This window comes from Podarcis melisellensis (assembly GCF_964234715.1).
Source record: "Podarcis melisellensis genome assembly, chromosome: 3".
NCBI classification, from domain to species: Eukaryota; Metazoa; Chordata; class Lepidosauria; order Squamata; family Lacertidae; genus Podarcis; species Podarcis melisellensis.
This window is the reverse complement of record NC_138530.1, coordinates 2,313,707-2,337,121: the sequence shown is the minus strand read 5'-3', so window position 1 is coordinate 2,337,121 and position 23,415 is coordinate 2,313,707. Positions and strand designations below refer to the sequence as shown.

Here is a 23,415-nt window from a genome sequence, read left to right as displayed (position 1 = left end):
GGCAACGCAGGAGCAGGAGGAGGAGGAGGCACAGATTTCCCCAAAAGATGTGGCAATAGATAATACTTCTTCTCTAGAGGAAGATGAAGAAAAGCCAGAGATAAGGGGGGAAAAGTAGTAGTTGTGCCAAGGCGCTCCCAGCGTTCAAACAAGGGTGTAAATTGAAACGCCACGAAAAAGGAGCAATGCAGCGAGCAGCAGGTGGCTGGAAAGCCAAACAGGATGTTGATATTTGTGGCTGTACCGTGGGAATAAAGGGGCAGTCTATTCACTGTACCGAGCACCGGATGTTAGCTCAGAGTGTCATCTGACCTGTACTGGAAGTACAGGGGTGGAGCTTGTCTCTCTCTGTTGGTGTTAAGAGAGTGCAGACATGTTTCTCTGTACTGCTGCAAAAGACAGAAATAAGGTAAAGGTAAAGGTACCCCTGCCCGTACGGGCCAGTCTTGACAGACTCTGGGGTTGTGCACCCATCTCACTCAAGAGGCCAGGGGCCAGCGCTGTCCGGAGACACTTCTGGGTCACGTGGCCAGCGTGACATCGCTGCTCTGGCGAGCCAGAGCCGCACACGGAAACGCCGTTTACCTTCCCGCTGGTAAGCGGTCCCTATTTATCTACTTGCACCCGGAGGTGCTTTCGAGCTGCTAGGTTGGCAGGCGCTGGGACCGAGCAGCGGGAGCGCACCCCGCCGCAGGGATTCGAACCGCCGACCTTTCGATAGGCAAGTCCTAGGCGCTGAGGCTTTAACCCACAGCGCCACCTGCGTCCCGTGAAAGACAGAAATAAAGGCATGTAAATACATTTCTGTCTCTTTCCCCTCCCTGGGGATAGCAGGGAGGAGAGGGAAAAGTGGTGAGTTCTTCTCACGTTTGAGGAGGATCACCGATAGAGGCCTCGCCTGTATCTTTCCGGGAGTCGCAGACGGGGAGGTCAACAAGGAACTCAAGCCGGGTGCCTGGAGAGTGGCTAATTCCTCTGACAAGGCTTGATTCCAACATCTGGTAGCAATGCTGGTGGTTTTTAGATCCATGGAACTCTAAATAAGAGGTTGATGGATCGTTCTTCATCCTCTGCACCAAGGGAAAGAAGATAACGTCTGCGTGCAGCCAGAAGCTGAACAGACGGCTGGGCATCAAGACGAGGTGACTGCCAAGCAACGGAGCCCCAAGGTATGCTGAATTTCGGGCTAAAAGTGTGAACGCAGATTGATTCATTCTCTGGTTCACGGGAGCTGCATTTGGGGGGAAAACAGCTCCGAGAGAGAAGGCCTGCATACCAGGAATTCTTGTGGTTGATAAGATTTCCTGTTCAAAGAAAGGTATGCACAGTTGCTAAGCAACGACCGTCAGTAAAGTGGAAAGTTACTAAAAAAGGGGCTGGACTGTGAGGCTGGGCCTGAGAGAGGCGAAAAAACAACGGATTGTTTGGGCTACAATCTCACGAGCTCTTGGAGGGGACTTTCCATAGCAGGCAGCGTTTAGCTGACAGGTACCAAGAGCGTAAACAGCCAGCTATTGGATTTTAGCAGGCTTGAGAGTGAGAGCTGAGGCTTGGATTCAAAATGGATGCCAAGAAGGGGGGAGGCTTGCCTTATCCACCTCCCCTGACCAATGACAATTATTCATCTTGGTCTGTAAAGATGAAAGCCCTGCTACAGAATCAGAGGATTTTTGAGGTGATTGAAAACCCCATCCCTGTAGCACCAACGCGAGGTTGGAATTCACAGAATGTGAAAGCCAGGACGGCTATAATTCTGTGTGTCTCAGATGATCAATTGGTGCATATTCAGGATTTAGAATATGCGTGAGATATTTGGGAGACGCTACGAAGAACACATCAGAGAGATGCTGGTTCTTCAGCGTTGCTGCATTTTGAAAAGCTGACCAATCTGAGGCTTGCGCCTGATGGAGATGTTCAAGCGCATCTGACGGAGATGAAGTTTCTGCGCCAGCAGATGGTGGAACACAATTTCCTTCTACAGGAGGAGGTATTTTGCTTCATGGTCATAAACAGCTTAAATCGGACTTATAAAACGGTTGCCAGTCAGCTGGGTTCTCTACCTGCCGCCGATCTCTGCCGCAGAGAGAGTGTATGCCGTCGTTCTGAATGAACACGACAGACTTGCTGCACTGGAAGTGAAAGACAGGGGGAGGGAGGAACGGAGTTCTAATTCCCCCAATGATGTTGGTACTGGAGAGCATGCTGTAGCTTTGACCGTTGTCCGATGTTACAATTGTGGACAGATTGGGCATCTTCAGGGAACTGTAAGAAGCCACGTCAGCAAAAAGGAGCCAAGGGGGGCTCTGCAAAGCTTGAGGCATCAGGCAAAAGAAATACCAAGTCTCAGGGGAAACCTGCAAAGGCTTTGATGTCACTAAAAGCCACGCCAGACATTGGGAACTCTTTTGTTCTGGACAACTGGGTGTACACAGCACATGTGTTCACACAGGGGACTATTTTTGACGTTTAAGAAGCAAAGCTTCACTGTGCAGCAGGCCAACGGCCAGGAGCTGGAAGCAACCGGGATTGGGACTGTGTATCTTGAGAGTCTGAACTTGACTATAGACAATGTGTACTTGGTTCCTGAGTTGAAGTTCAATCTGCTGAGTGTTTCGCAGATTGCAAAGAAAGGACTGAAACTGTCCTATGATGCTAAAAGCTGCGAGATCTTCAAAGATGGAGAGTTGTATCTTTCTGTTAAAGAGAAAGATGGACTGTATTTGTTGACTTTTGATCAAAGTGATTACATGGAATGTAATTCATCTGAGTCTAACATGATCTCTCTTGCAGGTGTGACCAAGAAGGACACCAGGAAGGTGACCAGGGTCGACAGAGCGTTTCAGCGGGTGTATGCTGATATGATTGGTCCTCTAGCACCATCTAGAGGCAATGCAAGATATTATCTTGTGTGTGGATCATTTCTCTCATTATGTCTGGGTTTTTATGATGGAGAAACCACAGGAAACCTTAGAAAGGTTTCAGGAGTTTTGTGACAAGGTTAAAAATATGCATGATGCTAACATTGATTGTCTTTTCACAGATGAAAAGCCAGTTTTTCTTTTACAGGATTTTCAGGAGTTCCTGCAGAAGGCATAAGGCACAAGGTTGCTGTTTCAGCGGAAGCATGGAACAGGGGTGTCTGTGTACGAGTGAACAAAGAATTGCAAAAGGGGATGCATGCACAATTGCTTAGTTCACATCTCCCACATGAGTTCTGGGCGGAGTCGTTCGTGTCCTATTGTTACACGTGGTTGAGAAAGGTTTCAAAAGAGTTGGGAAGTTCTCCTTTTGAGAAACTGTTCCACAGAAAACCTTCTGTTGCCCATTTTAAGATTTTTGGGTCTCATGTGAGAACAGAAGCTCCAGGTGGAGTAAAAAATACCAGAGGCATTTTTGTGGGATATGAAAAGGGTCTCTACAGAGTAATTTTGTCTGAATCTGGTCAGGTGATTCTCACAAAATTTCTAGAGAGTGCTCCTGAACAGGAGAGAGTGATTGTACACACATTTCCCACAGAGGACAATTCAGATGATGATGATGATTTTACTGATTACAGTGGTACTGAGAGTGACGACAGCAGTAGCTCAAAGAGCTCAGTTGACACAGTCATTGAGAGGAAATCTCACATAATGGCAAGACCTTCACAGGTGGAAGACGAACCACTGTTTACCATTGGAACTGGTTCTCCAATGAGTCCGGAGACTGAACCAGTGAGCAGAGAGAATCAGCACCTTATACGTAGGTCTGAGAGAGTTACAAAGGGTGTACCACCCAAGAGGTACTCAAAAGAGTTTGCAAACTTAGCTGTTGCATGTGTTGCTGTTGTACACAACCGAGGACAGGTTGAAGCTGTGTCTAAGTCAGAGACAAAGACACAACAGAGAGTTGCTAGCCAAGGTAATGCCGATGCACTCATTCCTTGGAAGTCACACAACCAGAGAGGTAGACTGGGGAAACCAGTGGTGGGTAGTTCCCAGGGTGGAACTGAAACAACAGGGGAGTGTTATATGTATAACAACTGTTTGTTTTCTTCTCTGGATCACGCTTTGCTCGCAACACGCATTGATTCTTTTGGGGGAGGATGTTACGAAAAAGGAGCAATGCAGCGAGCAGCAGGTGGCTGGAAAGCCAAACAGGATGTTGATGTTTGTGGCTGTACCATGGGAATAAAGGGGCAGTCTATTCACTGTACTGAGCACCGGATGTTAGCTCAGATTGTCATCTGACCTGTACTGGAAGTACAGGGGTGGAGCTTGTCTCTCTCTGTTGGTGTTAAGAGAGTGCAGACATGTTTCTCTGTACTGCTGCAAAAGACAGAAATAAAGGCATGTAAATAGAGGCCTCGCCTGTATCTTGCTGGGAGTCGCAGATGGGGAGGTCAATAAGGAACTCAAACCAGGTGCCTGGAGAGTGGCCAATTCCTCTGACAAGGCTTGATTCCAACAGTACCTCCTCCGCGTTTGACCCTAGGAGGAGTGAGAGTATGCAATGTGAGTTGTGTGGAACCACAAAGTTATAATGAAGTCTTAGACTTACCCCCTGGGGAACGTGCTTTGTGGGAACAAGCCATGAAAGAAGAAATGGACTCTTTTAAACGTAACAAAGTGTTTGAGGTTATAATGCCGCCACCTGGTGGCAGAGTGGTGTCATGCAAGTGGGTTTACAAAAGAAAAAACCTTGCATCTGGGGAACCATGTTTTTGAGCCAGATTAGTAGTTCACTCAGATTAAAGGGGAGAGTTATGATGAAGTGTTTTCTCCCACTGTAAAGAGTGAAACTTTTTGTTTAATGCTTTCCATTGCTGCTAGCAGTGCACAATTTTGATGTTGATGCTGCATATCTGCATGCAAATTTAGACCATGAAGTGTTAATGAGACAACCCCCTGGGTTTGAAGAGGGCAATGGTGCAGTCTGGCATTTGAAAAAAGCTGTTTACGGTCTCAAACGAAGTGGAAGGTGTTGGAACCAGTGTTTAAATGAAGCCCTTATAAAACTTGGTTTTAAAAGGAGTGTGGCTGATCCATGCCTGTACACCAAGGGGACAGGCAACAAATATCTAATGCTCTTAGTCTTTGTTGATGATTTGCTTGTGGCAGGGAGTTCCACAGATGTGATCCAGAAGCTCACAAGTCAACTGGAAAAGAGGTTTAAGCTTAAAGCCCTAGGGCCTGTAAGTAATTACTTGGGAGTAGAAGTAAGGCTGGAAGCTGATGGAAGCTTCCTATTGAGCCAGAAAGAGAAAATTCTTCATTTGATAGAGCAGTTTGGCATGGAAAACTGCAAGCCAGTTCAGACTCCCATGACACCAGATTTCCCAAAGACAGTATGTGATAATGAATTTGATCAGCCTGAGTTGTATCACTCAAAAATAGGATCTCTGTTGTATTTAAGCCAGTGGTCAAGGCCAGACATTGCATGTGCTACAAATGTTCTGAGCCAACGTGTATCTAAACCCAGTACTGCCGATTGGTGTGCTTTGAAAAGGCTTATCAGATATCTAAAGGGGACATTAAATGTATGTTTAAAGATATCTAGTACACAAGACGAAAAACTAGAAGTATTTGTTGATGTGGACTGGGGAAGCTGTGTAGCTACTAGAAAATCTACAAGTGGAATGGTTATGATGTTTGCCAATTCCATAGTTGGATGGTGGTCAAAGAAACAAGGATTTGTTGCGACCTCATCCTGTGAGGCAGAATATGGGAGCCTGTCGCTAGCATGCAACGAAATCTTGTGGTTTATACAGATACTAAAAGATCTAGATTGTAAAGTAGATTTGCCTATCCAAGTGTATGAAGATAGTCAATCGTGCATTGCATTAGCGGGCTCGGAAATAATGAAATCTGCATCAAAACATATTGCTATCCGTCATGCGAATGTGAGAGATTGTGTACAGAATGGGGTGATCAAACTGGAGTATTGTCAATCACAAGATAATATTGCTGATTTGTTTACTAAGCCTTTGCCAGCAACATGCCATAATGAATTAATGACAAAACTGGGTTTATGTATATAATGCATGTATGTATTGTTTCTGTTGGGGTTTTTCACATTTAAGAAACAGAAGGGGTGTCACGGCTAAAATGGCCGCTGTTTCTTTAATGTGAATAAAGCTGGGTCAGCATGACTCAGCAGCTTGCAGCAGGTTGTATGTATATATATATATATATATATATATATGCAGGTTTTGGTGTCCTCGGGTGTCTTCCCGTGTAAAAGTTGGGGTGTCTAGGCGACGTTTCGACGAGGTCTCACTCGTCATCTTCAGGCTGGTGCTTTCGGCTTCTTGTTACTGGAACAGAGCAGGATCTCAGTGTTTGAGTTCCTATAAATACTGTTGAGGGGGTGTGGTGTATAGCCTCCAATGTTCTGGGCAGAGAGGAAGTTCCCAGGCTAGTGTGCCTTTTCTTCTTTTGTTCCTTAATTACTTGAGGGATATCTTGAGTGATTTCTTGAGTGATATCCTGAGTACCACTTAGGTGGGTCATTAGGTGTGGATTAGTTGCTAAAGTCTTTGTGTCTTGACCTCTTGAACTTTGTGAAGAGTTTTTCTGAGAAGATGGCTGTACTGCACTTAGTTGTGCTCTGGCTTGGCTTCGTGTATAGGGGCGAGCTGTGGTTTTGTGGCCTGTGTCAGCCAGATCTGTGTAGGGATTGCAGGGGGGTGCAGCATCCGGAGGTGCCACCATGGTTTGGCTACTGGATGGTGTCTGTAATTTATCTGTGGAGAGGGTCTGGGTTTGGGTCTGGTTTTTCCATCCAGTTTTTCCTTCCCGTGTGGCCAAATTACAAAGGTGTCGTCAACATATCTGAGCCAAAGTTTGGGTTTGTGTTCTGACTTGTCTAAAGCTCTTCCTCTCTTTTCCAACACATGAAAGAAACAGGACACGAAATTAATTTTGCAGATTCCAAATTGCTCTTTAACATGGAACATCACCACAAGAGAATAATCATGGAAGCCATCGAGATAGAGAAACACCCTCACAACATGAACAAGCGTGACGACACATCCCGCTTGCCAGACATCTGGAAATTAGCCCTCCCCACAAAAACTGACACCAGATCCAGAGGCACACAGAACGCCATCACCAATCAACCACACCAGACCCAAACCCAGACCCTCTCCACAGATAAATTACAGACACCATCCAGTAGCCAAACCATGGTGGCACCTCCGGATGCTGCACCCCCCTGCAATCCCTACACAGATCTGGCTGACACAGGCCACAAAACCACAGCTCGCCCCTATACACGAAGCCAAGCCAGAGCACAACTAAGTGCAGTACAGCCATCTTCTCAGAAAAACTCTTCACAAAGTTCAAGAGGTCAAGACACAAAGACTTTAGCAACTAATCCACACCTAATGACCCACCTAAGTGGTACTCAGGATATCACTCAAGAAATCACTCAAGATATCCCTCAAGTAATTAAGGAACAAAAGAAGAAAAGGCACACTAGCCTGGGAACTTCCTCTCTGCCCAGAACATTGGAGGCTATACACCACACCCCCTCAACAGTATTTATAGGAACTCAAACACTGAGATCCTGCTCTGTTCCAGTAACAAGAAGCCGAAAGCACCAGCCTGAAGATGACGAGTGAGACCTCGTCGAAACGTCGCCTAGACACCCCAACTTTTACACGGGAAGACACCCGAGGACACCAAAACCTGCATTCCTGTACCCGTGAAAATCTACGAAAGCAAATATATATATATATATATATATAGTGAGAAATGTTAGTCTGAGGCTGAGGCTGGTGCTTGGCTTGGTTGGTGCTGGTGTGTATAGTTATTCAGTCGTGTTTTGCACAAGGACTTTTAAGAATAAAACTCTGCAATGATATTCTCGTGGACTCTTTTATGCAGACCAGGCTGAGGAGACAAAGGGAGGTCAGAACCCTTTCCTCCTCCTCCTCCTCCTCCTCCTCCTCCTCCTCCTTCTTTTCCTTTTTACAAACACTGACAGTGCTACCTCCTCACCTTCCCACACCAAGGGGGGAGGCTGGCAGGCGCAACCCCCCCCACACTGGCTGGGGGCCATTCAGCCTGGGGCCAGGGTCCTGGCAGCAAGGCCAGGCTGGGCTCCAATGGGCAGAGATGCCCAGCAGTAGGAAGGCAGGGATCCTTGCGTGGGGGCATCTGGCTCATGCCCTCTCAAATCATGTGCCCGGGGCTACAGACCACAGAACTCCAGATCCATTTCTTGTGCCAGCATTTCTGCTTGGATTTACAAAAGCTCTCCAGTTTAATCTGACTTGATCTCGGAATGTCCATCTTTTCCTAAGGTGATCCCCATTTCCATCAGAGAAATGTTGGAGAGTGTGGAGTTATGTGACCCCAGAGCCATCGGAAGGCAGTCCTGTATAGGGTGGTTCTTTATAGTTCAATGTGTTATGATTTTGTATATATATTTGAGCCACACAGAGTGGCTGGGGAAACCCAGTCAGATGGGTGCAGTATAATATAATCATAATCATAATCATTTATTATTTATACCCCGCCCATCTGGCTGAGTTTCCCCAGCCCACTAATATTATCATTACTACTACTACTACTACTACTACTGAATAGAACATCAATATTTTCATGGCAGAAATGTTGAAGGTATGTCTCCCAGCTTTTCCAGCTCTGCTCAATTCCTGTTTGTGAAACATCCTTCTCTGTGCAGATGCCCAAGGAAGCAGGACAGTTGGAGGAGAGAGACAGAGAAAGGGGCAGGAGGGGGGGCAGGGAGACCCCAGGGAGAGGTGGGGGCCTATAATGTGAGAAATGCCCTTGTGCAAAGCCATGTTTGGAAAAGAACCACAAAACGTGGATGGCACCACTGACTGGCACACACATACACACACACACACACACACACACACACACACACACACAGAGGGTCTGAGAGGCTGACCAAAATAGTCCCCTCAACCCAGCAAACGTTTTCACAACATGAACCAACTCAAAGGTTTCCAACGCTTGCATTTATTAAAAAGAAGAAGCTAAAGTATTTTTGAAGGCAAACCAAATCCATGCTCCAATCCCGAGCCCATTTACTAAGGAGTCAGGGCCCAGTGGCCACAGTGGGCTTACTCATGAGTAGACAGGCAGACAGGACGGCTCCCTCTTGACTCCTTCCCAGCATCGCCTTCAGCAGCATCAAGCAAAGCGGTTTCTTCCCCAGCAGAGATGGGGGTGCAGTCGAGGCAGCTGCACATCAGAGGAGAGCAGGGTGGTCTTCCTTTCACCAGAGGTCTTGCACCAGAGATCTGCAGAGTTACCCGCCCCCTGAGAGAGGAGGAAACACTGTTAAAAACTTTGCTGGTGGTGGTTCTGAAAACCCAGACCAGTGAATCCAACTGGGAGGCAGAAGAGCTGCTGTTGTCAGAGTTCAAATTGCACACAGAGGGTCTGTTTTGCAGAGGGTTGGATTAGATGACCCTTTAGGTCCCTCCCAAAGCTACATTTCTATTCTATGATTGTAAGAGAGACCTCTGAGCATTTCTTGTATGCACTTGGGGAGAGTTGAGCAGGGCTTGGTTGCCACACACACTTTTTTTTCTAATGTGGTTTCTTTTCCTTCTTCTTTATGCGAACAGGAACCCCAGGAGAGGACACATTTGAGGAGATCATTGTGTCGGTGTGCACTGAACTCTTTCCCTTCCAACTCTACGATTCTGTGATTTAATAACCACCTTCACAGGGATGTTTCACACAGGTTGCCTTTGCTATTTGAGGAGGGTCAGTGACTGAGCCCCCACCCTCTCATACCAGGAAGAGCTGTTCTTTCAGCCAAGCAAGGCTAAGGGGAGTTGTGGCTGAGAGGGTCGGAGAGCTTTCATGGGGACAGTAAGGGGAGAGGACAGGGTTGTCACCCTCCAGTGTGCACACTAATATTGTTCCCCCTCACAGTGGCTATAAAGATTAAGAGAGGGAGTGGGGGGGGGGGAGAGAGAGCAATGAGTCTCGTGTATGTGGGATCAGGAGACACCACTGACTTATTTTCCAGACAAACTAAAATTTGATTTAACTCACCTCTTCGGCAACACACCACGAAACTACTACATCGAAATAGTTGCCTTAGGTGCGGCGGGCACTTAAAAAGTAGCAGTGTCCCTCTCTGCCTTCGACATCTCGGCCTGCAATTACCTTGGCCTCTTGTGAAATCTGGAGGAAGAAAAGGAAGACTGGGAAGGCTCTGTCTCTCAGGACTGACCTTCTACACCTTCCACAACTTCCTCCAAATTTCCCCTTGCCCAGGAAACAGGCCCATTCTTTTACCCACCGCAAACCTGAGTGTGCTGAAGCACATTATTGCAGATTTGAAAGCAAGAGCTTCCGTGGATCACATGAATGAGGTAATAAGAAGAGACTGGCTGGTGGATCTGGCCAAAGGGGGCCCATCGAGTCCAGCACCCTCCTCTCCCAGGGTCCACCTGAAGCCCATTTGGGATATTCTCCAGGAGGACAGAGGGGCAAGATCCCACCTCTTTGGGAGTCATAGCAAGTGGCTGAGAATGAACCTGAGAGCTGTGGGGCTGATCAGAGAAGACACATCTGAGAAGGCCATACCTGGAGCCAGCAGCATCAAGAAGAGGACGGCCACAGAGAGGAGGCAGAAGATCTTCATGGCTGGTGGGAATCCTGGAGGTACCAGAAGCCAAGTGGAAGAGCATTTGCCAGGGGAAGGAAAGCTGCCTCTACTTATAGATGGCTGGAGGACCGATGAAATCTTGCGGGATGCCAACCATCCTTTGCAAGATGGATGTGGCAAGCTCTGAGGGGCATGTGCCAAGGAGCAGCCAGTGACCACAGAATCATAGGTTCATCAAGTCCAACCCCATCACAGCTATAGCATCCCTAACAGGTCCCCATCCAACCTCTGCTTAAATCTTCCTGCAAAGGAGAATCCGACACCTTCTGAAGGGCTCCGTTCCACCGTTGAAATACTCAGAAAGTGAATCTGTTGGTTTGTGTTTTGCTCTCTGCTCACAGTGGCATGGCATCTTTTGATTTCCCCGGGGGGCGGGGGGACGCTCTGCAGGTGGGACCAGGGACTGGGAGAAGAGGGTGAACAAAACACTTCCCGCTAGCCCAACTCTAGACTCCATCGCTGCTGGGCAGGCATGGGGCACAGAGGGTTCAGGGGCCGTGCTGTGCTCCCTCCTCACCTTCCCACACTAAGAGGGGTCGCCTGGCCATGGCAGCTCCTGACAGGTGCACCCCCCAAACACTGGCTGGGCAGCCATTTAGCATGGGGCCAGAGTCCTGGAATCAAGGCTCCCCCCCCCATTCTTTCATGCTTTTTTCACCCATATGGATACATATTACACCACTTTATGTGTTTTGGTGGACATTACTTGATTGAACTGCCTTGCGGAATTCATGGAAGGAGAACACTTGGAAGGACAGCTCTGCTCCAAATCATGCATAGTTGCAGAAAGTACATGCAGCTGAGGTACAAAAACGTTTTTGGGGGAAATAGTCCAGCCCTGATGGAGGTGTTCTCATGCAGTCCATGCCCAAGAGCCAGGTAATCTCCCAACACCACACCTGCTTGGGGGCCCAGCAAGAAGGGCCTTTGGCCTCACCCAGCTGCAGGGCTCTTCTCAGGATCAGTCCTGAGAATCTTATGGAAACATTTCCGCTTGGGCTTTCTCACCACCCTCTCCAACTCAACAGGTTGTCCACAACTTCACAAGCTGAGTCTTGCATCCTCTCCTCTCCCTAGGCACCACCAAAATCTGGAGGCCATTATCCCACATTGCCCAATACCTTGGAATAGATTTTGAGGATACAATGGGGTGGGGTCTGCAGGGGACAAGAGCTGGGATTATGGACTTCCGGGTTGGCGCCTCCGGCAATGGCGGAGCTCCTCCGATCGGGAGGAACTTGCTCTGTGGAAAGCAGGGTCTGACCGCCACGGTGAAGGCGGAGACCCACTGAAATCACAAGCGGGAGAAGCCTGTGAACCTGGGATTCGGCTGGCACCTTTTGCGCCTCCCCTACTCGCGGGGAAACCCTGTTTTCGGGAACCGGAGCGACATGGGATGAGTGGCGCGGTGCTTCAAATTGACTGCTTCTTTCACGGAGTGAAGCCGCATTGCTGTTGCCGGAGAGCGCTGACTTTTTCCTGTGGACAATTGGACTTTAAACAACTACCCGTGAGTAGAACGGAAAGTTGGAATTTTAAATACCTTAACTTGGCACCAAAACGGGAAGGTCTTAAACTGGAAGCTCGCCTTCCTCTTTTGTAAATAGATTGAAGCAAAGACGTTACAAGCTAAAATCTTTGAAAGCTTTTGGCAAAGGGTTAAATTTCCACCGGTTAAAATTACAAAAAAACCCTTGGAAGCAGGAGAAGAGGGGGAAAATTTTGGACCTAGCGAGCCTGCAGGAGAGAGTGAAAAATCAAATTACCACTGCTCTGAACCTGGAAACGGGCTGCCAGAAAGAGTTCATTAAATGCGAACAGAACGTATTTGACAGCTAGCTAAATAAGAGAAAGATACTGTTTCCATTGTCCTCTTCTGCGTTTAAAAAGGAGGAAAAGTAACTGAAAATTGAAACTATCTGGGGACTTTAATATTACAGGATTTTAATATTTTTTGGGAAGCCGCCCAGAGTGGCTGGGGAAACCCAGCCAGATGGGCGGGGTATAAATAATAAAATTATTACTATTATTATTATTTCCCTCCAACTCTACAATTCTGTGATTCAATAACCACCTTCACAGGGATGCTTCACACAGGTTGCCATTGCTATTTGAGGAGGGTCAGTGACTGACCACCCACCCTCTCACACCAGGAAGAGCTGTTCTTTGAGCCAAGGGAGGCTATGCGGAGTTGTGCCTGAGGGGTCAGTGAGCTTTCATGGGGGCAGTAAGGGGAGAGGAAAGGGTTGTCACCCCCAATGTGCACACTAATATTGTTCCAACTCACAGTGGATGTAAAGATTAAGAGAGAAGTAGAGTAGGGGGGGGGGACAGAGTGATGAGTCTCATGCATTAGGGGTCATGATACACCGCTGACACATTTTCGAAGAAAACTATGATTTGATTTAACTCACCTTAACGGCAACACACCAAGAAACCACACCGAAAGCGTCGCCTTTGGGGTGGCCGGCACCTAAGAATTTGCAGTACCCCTTTCTGCAGTGAACATCTCAGAATACAAAAACGCTGGCCTCTGGTGAAATCTGGAGGAAGAAAAAGAAGACTTTGAAGGCTCTGTCTCTCAGGACTGACCTTCTACACTTTCCACAACTTCTTCCACCATGGCCCTGCTGGCTTGGACACCCAGAGGGCACCAGGTTGCGGAAATCTGGTGCAGGAAGAATGCAGGGCTGGAGCAGAGAGTCAGTCCCTTCTGCTGCCTCCCTGCACCTTCAGGACAGGGTCTGAGCCAAGGTGGTAGGGAAGGCTGCATCACAGTCACTGCCTTCCCTGGGCGGCCACTGGCCAACTGGGAGAGAGAAGCCCCCTTGCCCAGGAAACTGGCCCCTTCTTTTGTCCACTGCAAAGCTGAGTTTGCTGAAGTGCATTATTGCAGATTTGTAATGAAGAGTTTCCATGGATCACATAAATAAGGTAATAAGAAGAGACTGGCTGGTGGATCTGGCCAAAGGGGACCCTTCAAGACCAGAATCATATTATCTCAGGGCAGGGGGCCCATTGAGTGAAGCATCCTCTTCTCCCAGGGTTCACCTGAAGCCCCATTTGGGATATTCTCCAGGAGGACAGAGGGGCAAGATCCCACCTCTTTGGGAGTCACTGCATGTGGTGCTCAGAGGCAGGTTTAAATGGAATAAAGCAGAGAACTGTGAAGGTGCTCAGAGAAGAAGCATCTGAGAAGAAGGCCTTACCTGGAGCCACCAGCACCAAGAAGAGGATGGCAACAGAGAGGAGACAGAAGATCTTCATGGCTGGAGGTTGGTGGGAATCCTGGAGGTACCAGAAGCCAAGTGGAAGAGCAATTGCCAGGGGAAGGAGAGGTCCCCGTACTTATAGGTGGCTGGAGCCCTGTTGAAATCTTGTGGGATGCCAACCGTTGTTTGCAGGATGGATGTGGCAAGCTCTGAGGGGAATGTGCCAAGGAGCAGCCAAAGACCACAGAATCATAGGTTCACAGAAGGGACACCAAGAGTCACCTAATCCAACCGCTGCAATGCAGGCATCAAAGTTAGCATCCCTGAAAGGTGCACATCCAACCTCTGCAAAGGAGAATCCGGCACCTTCTGAATGGCTCCGTTCCACCGTTGAACAACTCAGAAAGTGAATCTTTTGGCTTGTGTTTTGCTCTCTGCTCACAGTGGCATGGCCCAACTCTAGACGCCATCGCTGCTGGGTAGGCATGGGGCACAGAGGTTTCACGGGCCATTCTGTACTCCCTCCTCACCTTCCCAGACCAAGGGGGGAGCCTGCCTGGCCATGGTTGCTCCTGGCAGGTGCATCCCCCAAACACTGGCTGGGCAGCCATTCAGCATGGGGCCAGAGTCCTGGCAGCAAGGCTCCCCTCCCCATTTTTGCATGCTATTTTCACGCATATGGATACATATTACACCACCTTATGCGTTTTGGTGGACATTACTTGATGGAACTGCCTTGCGGAATTTATGGAAGGAGAACACTTGGAAGGACAGCTCTGTTGCAAATCATATATAGTTGCAGAAAGTACATGCAGCTGAGGTACAAAACGTTTTTTGGGGAAATAGTCCAGCCCTGATGGAGGTGTTCTCATGCAGTCTATGCCCAAAAACCAGGTAATCTCCCAACACCACACCTGCTTGGGGGCCCAACTAGAAGGGCCTTTGGCCTCACCCAGCTGCAGGGCTCTTCTCAGGATCAGTCCTGCAGATCCATATGGAAACACTTCCGCTTGGGCTTGCTCATCACCCTCCATTTTTCCAAGGGAAAGGCAGGCATAACCTTCTCTTTTTATGGACACTCTCTTTGAGCACTGCCCTGTTTGTTTGTTTGTTTGTGTCTCTGTGTGTGTGTTGTGCTGCTTTTATGGTATTTGTGTTGCTTGCTTGTTGCTTTGTTTTAATATTGCTGGGTTACGCTGGTTTGAGCTTCTGTGCATTGTTGTGGATATATATAGGGGAAACTAGTAGGTCAGGGCAATTCTTTTATATCTGAATTTGGAGATGGGGAGAAGTATCAGTGCCAATCATGAGCTGTTTGTCTGGGCTGTGCCTGTTTTTTGCAATCTCCACAGAGATGGTCCCCAGGAGATGTCTTCAGCATCCTTTCCCATGAGCCTGAAGTTCAAACCCAGCAGTCAAAGTGGGGAACCTGTAGTCACAGGGCTAAGTCCCATTTCCCCACCTGGTCTTCTTCAAGTTAATGGACAAGCGTTGCTCCATCGGAGGCAGCAGACTTGGGTGGAGCAACTTCCAGATGCAGCACAGTAACTTGGGAATTAGCCCAGACCAGAAGGCGATATTGGGGTGTGTGGAATGGTGGGAGTGATCTTGATGGAAAAATACAGAAACAGAAAAATACAGAAACTGCCTTAAAATACAGAAACATTCTCCTGAAAACTAATCAGCATTTTTTTGTAAATTTTTCCAAATATGCAGGTATTTCCTTTGTCTACATTACTTGACTGGAGAACTGCATTGCAAAATTCAGATTAGAGCAGATTTGGAAGTTCAACTTGGTTCCGGCTTGCATTTTGTCCAGAAAGTGCAAAATTCATAGGCTTTTCTGCAATTTGAACTGACTCTATTTCTCTCTCTCTCTCTCTCTCTCTCTCTCTCTCTCTCTCTCTCTCTCTCTCACACACACACACACACACACACACTCCTGAGCAACCCCACAGAGAAGTCCAGCAACAGTCAAGAAAGAGCAACAGTTTGATTTCATAGCAACTTGGGAGTGTTCCTGCATATTCCTTTTCATATTTGAGAGATCAGGGATGTCAACTGATAGCAAAGGCAGGGAAAGAAATATTTTCTTATGCAAGATTCCTGCACTTTGTTTGAACAATGAATTTGGATGCCTGGTGAAGGCCTATATCTATATCGGCCAAAGCCAAAGGGATTTCTTGTTCAATAAAATTACATCAAGCATCATCTTCTTCTTCCTTTCTTCGGATGCCGGCCATTCCTTGCTATTATCTCCCCGTCATCCTATGGGCATAGCTGGACTTAATCTCCCATCATTCCTGGCTGCTAGCCCTTCTGGCTTGTGGGGCGGAAGGGAGCTGGGGGTCCCCATCAACATCTGGAAGGCACCACATTACCTGCCTCTGCCCTAGCCCTCTAACTCTGAGAAGGAGGGTCTCCCTCTCCACCTTACCTGGCGCTCCCAGGAGCAGGAGGAGGAAGGGGACAATAGAGAGATATTTCATATTTCATTTTGGGGAGGGGAGAGAAATATCAGTGCCTGCTGTGAGATGTTGGTCTGAGCTGTGTCCTGCCCAGTGATATTTCGGAGGCTGGTCTTTTGCAATCTCCACAGAGATGGGCCCCAGGAGATGTTTTCAGCCTCCTTTCCCAAGAGCCTGAAGTTCAAACCCAGCAGGCAAGGTGGGGAACCTGTGGTCACAAGGCTAAGTCCCATTTCCCCACCTGGTCTTGCTTCAAGTTAACGGACAAGTGTTGCTCCATCGGATGCCCACAGGCAGCCAAGTTGGGTGAAGCAACTGCCAGATGCAGCCCAGGGAAATTTGGAATGAGCCCAGATCAGAAGGCGATATTGGGGGACAGTGGGTGGGAGTGGGGAGCAGCAACGCCACAGAGATCCCTTTCCATGCAAACAGATTCAGGGATGGAGCAGAAAGGGGGCATATAACACATTTCAAGTTCCTTTGAAATATTGTTACGCAGCACTCAACTCCCTGAGTGGTGAGAAAATCCATGAGTTCCTGTGCTTGCCCAGAGTTCGGTTTCCTTGGAATGAAGATCTGTGGAGGCTGTGCTGTCTTTAGGATATCTGGTGTTATTTACACATATAGACAGCCTGAGCATAAAATGCAGGGCTTCATTGCACCCCCCCCAAAAAAAACCTCCCTCCTTCTCAGTCACAGCTTAGGATTCATCACCTGAGGCCTTTTGTCATGTGTCTCCTCAGCAAGAGTTCTGGAGAGGGGCAACACTAGGCAGCTAGGGGCTGGGGGTGGAGGGAAGGCCCACCCATTAGTCAGAAGGACCCCTTCACTCAGTTGCCGCTCTTGCAACCTGACTCGTTCTTTTGAGATGCTCATGAGGACACTCTAGTTGCCGGCCATAGTCATTGCCTTACACAAAAACTTGTCTGACCAGTTCTGACCTCCTCTCTTAGATTCTAACCCTCTGTGGGTTCAGGACCGCTGGAATGAGAAGGAACTGAAGGCAATATGAATCACCTTCAATATGAATCACCTTTTGGCCAAATCCCCCAGGTGTCAACACCCCACAGGTGGCTGATGTGGAGCAGGATGCCAACTCACTTGCAAGCAAGAGGAGAGAGGCCATCAGGGTTGGATTTGGGGCAGAGGTCCAGAGCTCCACTCCACAGAATGAGCAGGAGGCTCCCCAGATCCAGCAGAGCTGGCTGACCTCATGTTAAAGTATGTGAAGTAGAACACATCACCTGCTAAGGAAGACCTCCTGTAAGACCATAGAGGCACAAGATGCCAACTTCAGCCTGAGGATTCCTGGCGAGTTGGAATGGGAAGTGGGGAAACCTCCTATCATCTCCACCTGCCCTCATGTCCCAACGGTCCTCACCGGCTTTTATTCCTCTGCTTGCTTCTTATCTGAAGCAAGGACATGCCCCCCGCCCCTGTGCCCGCCCCTGCCCCAGCTGCACCTCCCAGTACTTACAACCCAGGACCACAGGTGAGGTCCTGTGTTTTGGGAAACACAGAAACCTTCCTTGGGGAGGCTAAAGGAGGAGGGGACAGTTCCTCAGAGAGCCAGTGTGGTGTAGTGGTTAAGAGTGGTAGTCTTGTAATCTGGGGAACCAGGTTCGCAACTCCGCTCCTCCACATGCAGCTGCTGGGTGACCTTGGGCCAGTCCCACTTCTTTGAAGTCTCTCAGCCCCACTCACCTCACAGAGTGTTTGTTGTGGGGCAGGAAGGGAAAGGAGAATGTGAGCCGCTTTGAGACTCCTTTGAGTACTGATAAAGCGGAATATCAAATCCAAATTCTTCTTCTTCTTCAGGCTTGGCATAAAAGTGGGGGCACCACTCCCTTGACTTTTTTCCTCCCCCAAGAGCACTTTTGCGTTGTACCTTTCTTAGCTCTGATTCTATTCTGGGCTAGTCATGCTGTGACTCCTCTGTTTATTACTTGTCTGGGAAGGTGAAAGGCAGAGATGGGATGGCTCAAAGGACCCTTCAGGAGGAGCTGAGAAGCAAGACATTGAGGGCAAAATGTCCAAAACAGATATTTATACTCCACTGTGGGCAATCCACTAGAAGGATTGGCCTGTAGAGAATATTGGAACTGAGCCCGTGGTGATATGATGGGATGGAAGCAGGGAGGGAGGGGGAGGAGAGCATCACCTGAACTAAACCTGGCGAATGTCACTCAGATGAAGGGAAGAAAGAGCTCACCTGAGGGGCCTCACCTGTCCAGGGTGGTAATGCATTGCAGGGGTTGGATTAGATGACTCTTGGGGTAGCTTCCAAAGCTGAAAGCTCTATAGAGTTTGGATTTGATATCCCGCTTTATCACTACCCGAAGGAGTCTCAAAGCGGCTAACATTCTTCTTTCCCTTCCTCCCCCACAACAAACACTCTGTGAGGTGAGAGGGGCTGAGAGACTTCAAAGAAGTGTGACTGGCCCAAGGTCACCCAGCAGCTGCATGTGGAGGAGCGGAGACGCGAACCCGGTCTATCGCTCTTAACCACTACACCACACTGGCTTTCTATAAGTCTATGATTCTGTGGTCTTTGCCTGGTGCTTGGCACATTCCCCTCAGGGCTTGCCACATCCATCCTGCAAACAACGGTTGGCATCCCACAAGATTTCATCAGTCCTTCAGTCACCTATAAGTAGGGCGACCTCTCCTTCCCCTGGCAAATGCTCTTCCACTTGGCTTCTGGTACCTCCAGGATTCCCACCAACCTCCAGCCATGAAGATCTTCTGCCTCCTCTCTGTGGCCGTCCTCTTCTTGATGCTGCTGGCTCCAGGTATGGCCTTCTTTTCACATGCTTCTTCTCTGAGCAGCTCCACAGCTCTCAGCTTTATTCCTTTTAAAACTGACTCTGAACACCACTTCCTGTGACTCCCAAAGAGGTGGGATCTTGCCCCTCTGTCCTCCTGGAGAGTTTCCCAAATGGGGCTTCAGGTGGACCCTGTGAGAGGAGGTTGCTGGACTAGATGGGCCCCTTTGGCAAGATCCATAGGTCAGACTCTTCTTATTACCTCATTTATGTGATCCACGGAAGCTCTTGCTTTCAAATCTGTAATAATGCACTTCAGTAAACTCAGCTTTGCAGTGGACAAAAGAAGGGGCCAGTTTCCTGGGCAAGGGGGCTTCTCTCTCCCAGTTTGCCAGTGGTCGCCCAGTGAAGCCAGTGTCTCTGACGCAGCCTTCCCTACCACCTTGGCTCAGACCCTGTCCTGGAGGTGCAGGGAGGCAGCAGAAGGGACTGACTCTCTGCTCCAGCCCTGCATTCTTCCTGCACCAGATTTCCCCAACCTGGTGCCCTCCGGGTGTCCAAGCCAGCAGGGCCATTGTGGAAGAAGTTGTGGAAGGTGTAGAAGGTCAGTCCTGAGAGACAGAGCCTTCAAAGCCTTCTTTTTCCTCCTCCAGATTTCACCAGAGCCCAACTTTCTTGCATTCAGAGATGTCGACAGCAGAGAGGGATACTGCAATTTCGTAGGTGCTGGCCGCCCCGAAGGATACTTTTTCAGTGTGGCCGCCAATGGTGTTGCAGTAGACGTGAGTTAAATCAAATCTTTGTTTTCCTCGAAATTTAGTCAGTTGTGTTTCATGACCCCAAATGCATGTGACGCATCTCTCTGTTTTCCCCCCACTCCACTTCTCTCTTAATCTTTACATCCACTGTGAGTTGGAGCAATATTAGTGTGCACACTGGGGGTTGACAACACTGTCCTCTCCCCTGGCTGCCCCTATGAAAGCTCTCTGACCCCTCATCCACAACTCCCCTTTATGCATCCATTGGCTGAAAGGACAGCTCTTCCTGGTGTGAGAGGGTGGGGGCTCAGTCACTGACCCTTCTCAAATAGCAAAGGCAACCTGTGTGAAATGCCCCTGTGAAGGTGGTTATTGAATCACAGAATTGTAGAGTTGGAAGGGAAAGAGTTAAATGCACACCAACGTGCACCAACACAATGATCTGCTCAAATGTGTCCTCTCCTGGGGTTGCTGTTCACATAAAGAAGAAGGAAAAAGAACCATATTAGGAAAAAAGTGTGTATGGCAGCCAAGCCCTGCTCAAATCCCCCCAAGTGCATATATGAAATGCCCAGACGTCTCTCTTACAATCATAGAATAGAAATGTAGCATTGGGATGCACCAAGGGATCTTCTAGTCCAACCCTCTGCAAAACAGACCCTCTGTGTGCAGTTTAAACTCTGACAACAGCAGCTCTTCTGCCTCCCAGTTGGAGTCACTAGTTTTTCAGAACCACCACCAACACCCATTTTCACAATGTTTCCTCTCACAGACAAATAACTCTGCAGATCTCCGGTGAAGGACCTCTGGTGAAAGGAAGACCACCCTGCTCTCCTCTGATGTGCAGCTGCCTCGACTGCACCCCCATCTCTGCTGGGGAAGAAACCGCTTTGCTTGATGCTGCTGAAGGCGATGCTGGGAAGGAGTCAAGAGGGAGCCGTCCTGTCTTCCTGTCTACTCATGAGTAAGCCCACTGTGGCCAGTGGGCCGTGACTCCTTAGTAAATGGGCTCGGGAATGGAGCTTGGATTTGGTTTACCTGCAAAAATGCTTTAGCTTTTTCTTTTTAATAAATGCAAGCATTGAAAACCTTTGTGTTGGTTCATGGTGTGAAAACGTCTGCTGGGTTGAGGGGATATTTTTCTCAGCCTCACTCACCTCACAGAGTGGTTTTTTTTTGTGGGGTAGGAGGGGAAAGGAGATTGTTAGCTTCTTTGAGGCTCATTAAGGGGAGTGAAAGGTGGGATATCAAGTCCAAGCTGTTCTTTATCTGAGGACCACAGCTCAGTTAGAAATTCAAAAACTGCAAAATAAATATCTTATTAACAAACCAAACAAGAACACCCCACACATGTAAAAGACCATAGATTTTTTCATTAGCACAAGGCCTGGGAGAAGAGTATTTGCCTGGCACCGAAGGGAGCAGAATGAGACTCCCAGGGAAGAGTATTCCACAAACAGGCAGCCACCACAGAAAAAACCTCTTCTTGCAGTGCCACCCTCCAGACCTCTTGAAAAGGGGGCACATGAAGAAGGGCTTCTGATGATGATCTCAGGGTCCAGGTCAGTTCATATGGGGAGGGTCCGTCCTTGAGATTCTGTGGTCCTGAGCCCATGTGGTTTGAGAGAGCTGAGTTGGAAGCAGCCTGGAAGCCGGAGACACAGATTCCTGTTTCCTGAGGAGGGGATCCGAAGCTGTGAGGAACTGAGAAGGATGATTTGGGGGATGCTATGAACCCATCAATTTTATGCTCAGGCTCTCTCTTTATGTTTAAAACAAACCCATATCTCCTAAAGACACTAAAGTCTCTGCTCACCTTCAAGGAAACCAAGCTCTGGGCAACACTGAAACTCCTGGGTTTTCCCCAGGCTCAGCAATTTGGGTGCAGTGTAAGAATATTTTCAAGGAATTCTCACATGTGTTGTTTGCCCCTTTTCTCCAGCTCCATCCCTGAATCTGTTTACATGGAAAGGGATGTCTTTGGCATTGATGCTCCCCACTCCCACCCACTGTCCCCCGATATCACCTTCTGATCTGGGCTCATTCCCAAGTTCACTGTGCTGCATCTGGCAGTTGCTTCACCCAACTTTGCTGCCTGTGGGCATCTGATGGAGCAACGCTTGTCCGTTAACTTGAAGCAAGACCAGGTGGGGAAATGGGACTTAGCCCTGTGACCACAGGTTCCCCACCTTGCCTGCTGGGTTTAAACTTCAGGCTCTTGGGAAAGGATGCTGAAGACATCTCCTGGGGCCCATCTCTGTGGAGATTGCAAAAGACCAGCAACTGCCTTCCAAATGTAGCAGGAACAGCCCAGACCAACAGCTCACGACTGGCACTGATACTTCTCCCCTATCCCCAAAATTAAATAGAAAAGCCTTGTCCTCACTTTGGGTGCCCACTTTTTGTAGTTTCCCCCATATATTCACAACAATGCACAGAATTTTAACCCTGTGTCAGCCAGAACTGTTGAAACAAAGCACCTAGAAAGCAACACAAATACCATAAAAGCAGCACAACACACAAACACACACACACAAATAGACAGCAGGGCAGTGCTCAAAGAGTGTCCATGGAAAGACAAGATTAAGGCTGCTTTTCCCTTGGAAAGATGGATCTGGAGAGCATGGAAGAGCAACAGAATCATTTGGTGCTGGACCGATGGGGTTGTATCCAAGGCCACAGATGTCCAGTTGTGGATGGGAATCCCAGCTCTTGTCCCCTGCAGACCCCACCCATTGCATCCTCAAAATCCTTTCCAAAGTATTGGGCAAGGTGGGATAATAGCCTCCAGATCAGCTTTGGGTGGTGCCCAGGGAGAGAAGAGGATGCAGGACAGTGAAGTTGGGGACAACCTGTTGAGTTGGAGAGGGTGGTGAGCAAGCCCAAGTGAAAATGTTTCCATAAGATTCTCAGGACTGAGCCTGAGAAGAGCCCTGCAGCTGGGTGAGGCCAAAGGCCCTTCTAGTTGGGCCCCCAAGCAGGTGTGGTGTTGGGAGATTACCTGGCTCTTAGGCATGGAGTGCATGAGAACACCTCCATCAGGGCTGGAATATTTCCCCAAAAAACATTTTGTACCTCAGCTGCAGGTGAGGAGGGCAGGTGAGGAGGTAGCACAGCACAGCCCTGTGAACCCTCGGTGCCCCATGCCTGCCTAGCAGTGATGGCGTCTAGAGTTGGGCAGGTGGGAAGTGTTTTGTTCACCCTCTGCCCCCAGGCCCTGGTCCCACCTGCAGAGCACCCCCCCCCCGGGGACATCAAAAGATGCCACGGCACTGTGAGCAGAGAGCAAGACACAAACCAACAGATTCACTTTCTGAATTGTTCAATGGTGGAATGGAGCCCTTCAGAAGGTGCCTGATTCTCCTTTGCAGGGAGATTTTCAGCAGAGGTTGGATAGGTACCTGTCAGGGATGCTTGATGATCCTTGGTGTCCCTTCTGTAAACCTATGATTCTGTGGTCTTTGGCTGGTCCTTGGCACGTGCCCCTCAGGGCTTGCCACATCCATCCTGCAAACAACGGTTAGCATCCCACAAGATTTCATCAGTCCTCCAGTCACCTATAAGTAGGGCGACC

At 48.6% G+C, this 23,415-nt stretch overlaps 2 long non-coding RNA genes across 2 annotated transcripts in view; both read left to right on the top strand.

The window, feature by feature from the left end:
• Nucleotides 1–23,415, top strand: part of LOC309365984 — a 119,384-nt gene that overhangs the window by 47,399 nt on the left and 48,570 nt on the right. The gene's annotated exons all lie outside the window — the stretch shown is intronic.
• LOC309366049 lies at nt 19,017–20,929 on the top strand. The gene is made up of 3 exons (XR_014166442.1): nt 19,017–19,110; nt 19,737–19,865; nt 20,614–20,929. It is a non-coding gene; the product is annotated as an uncharacterized lncRNA (long non-coding RNA).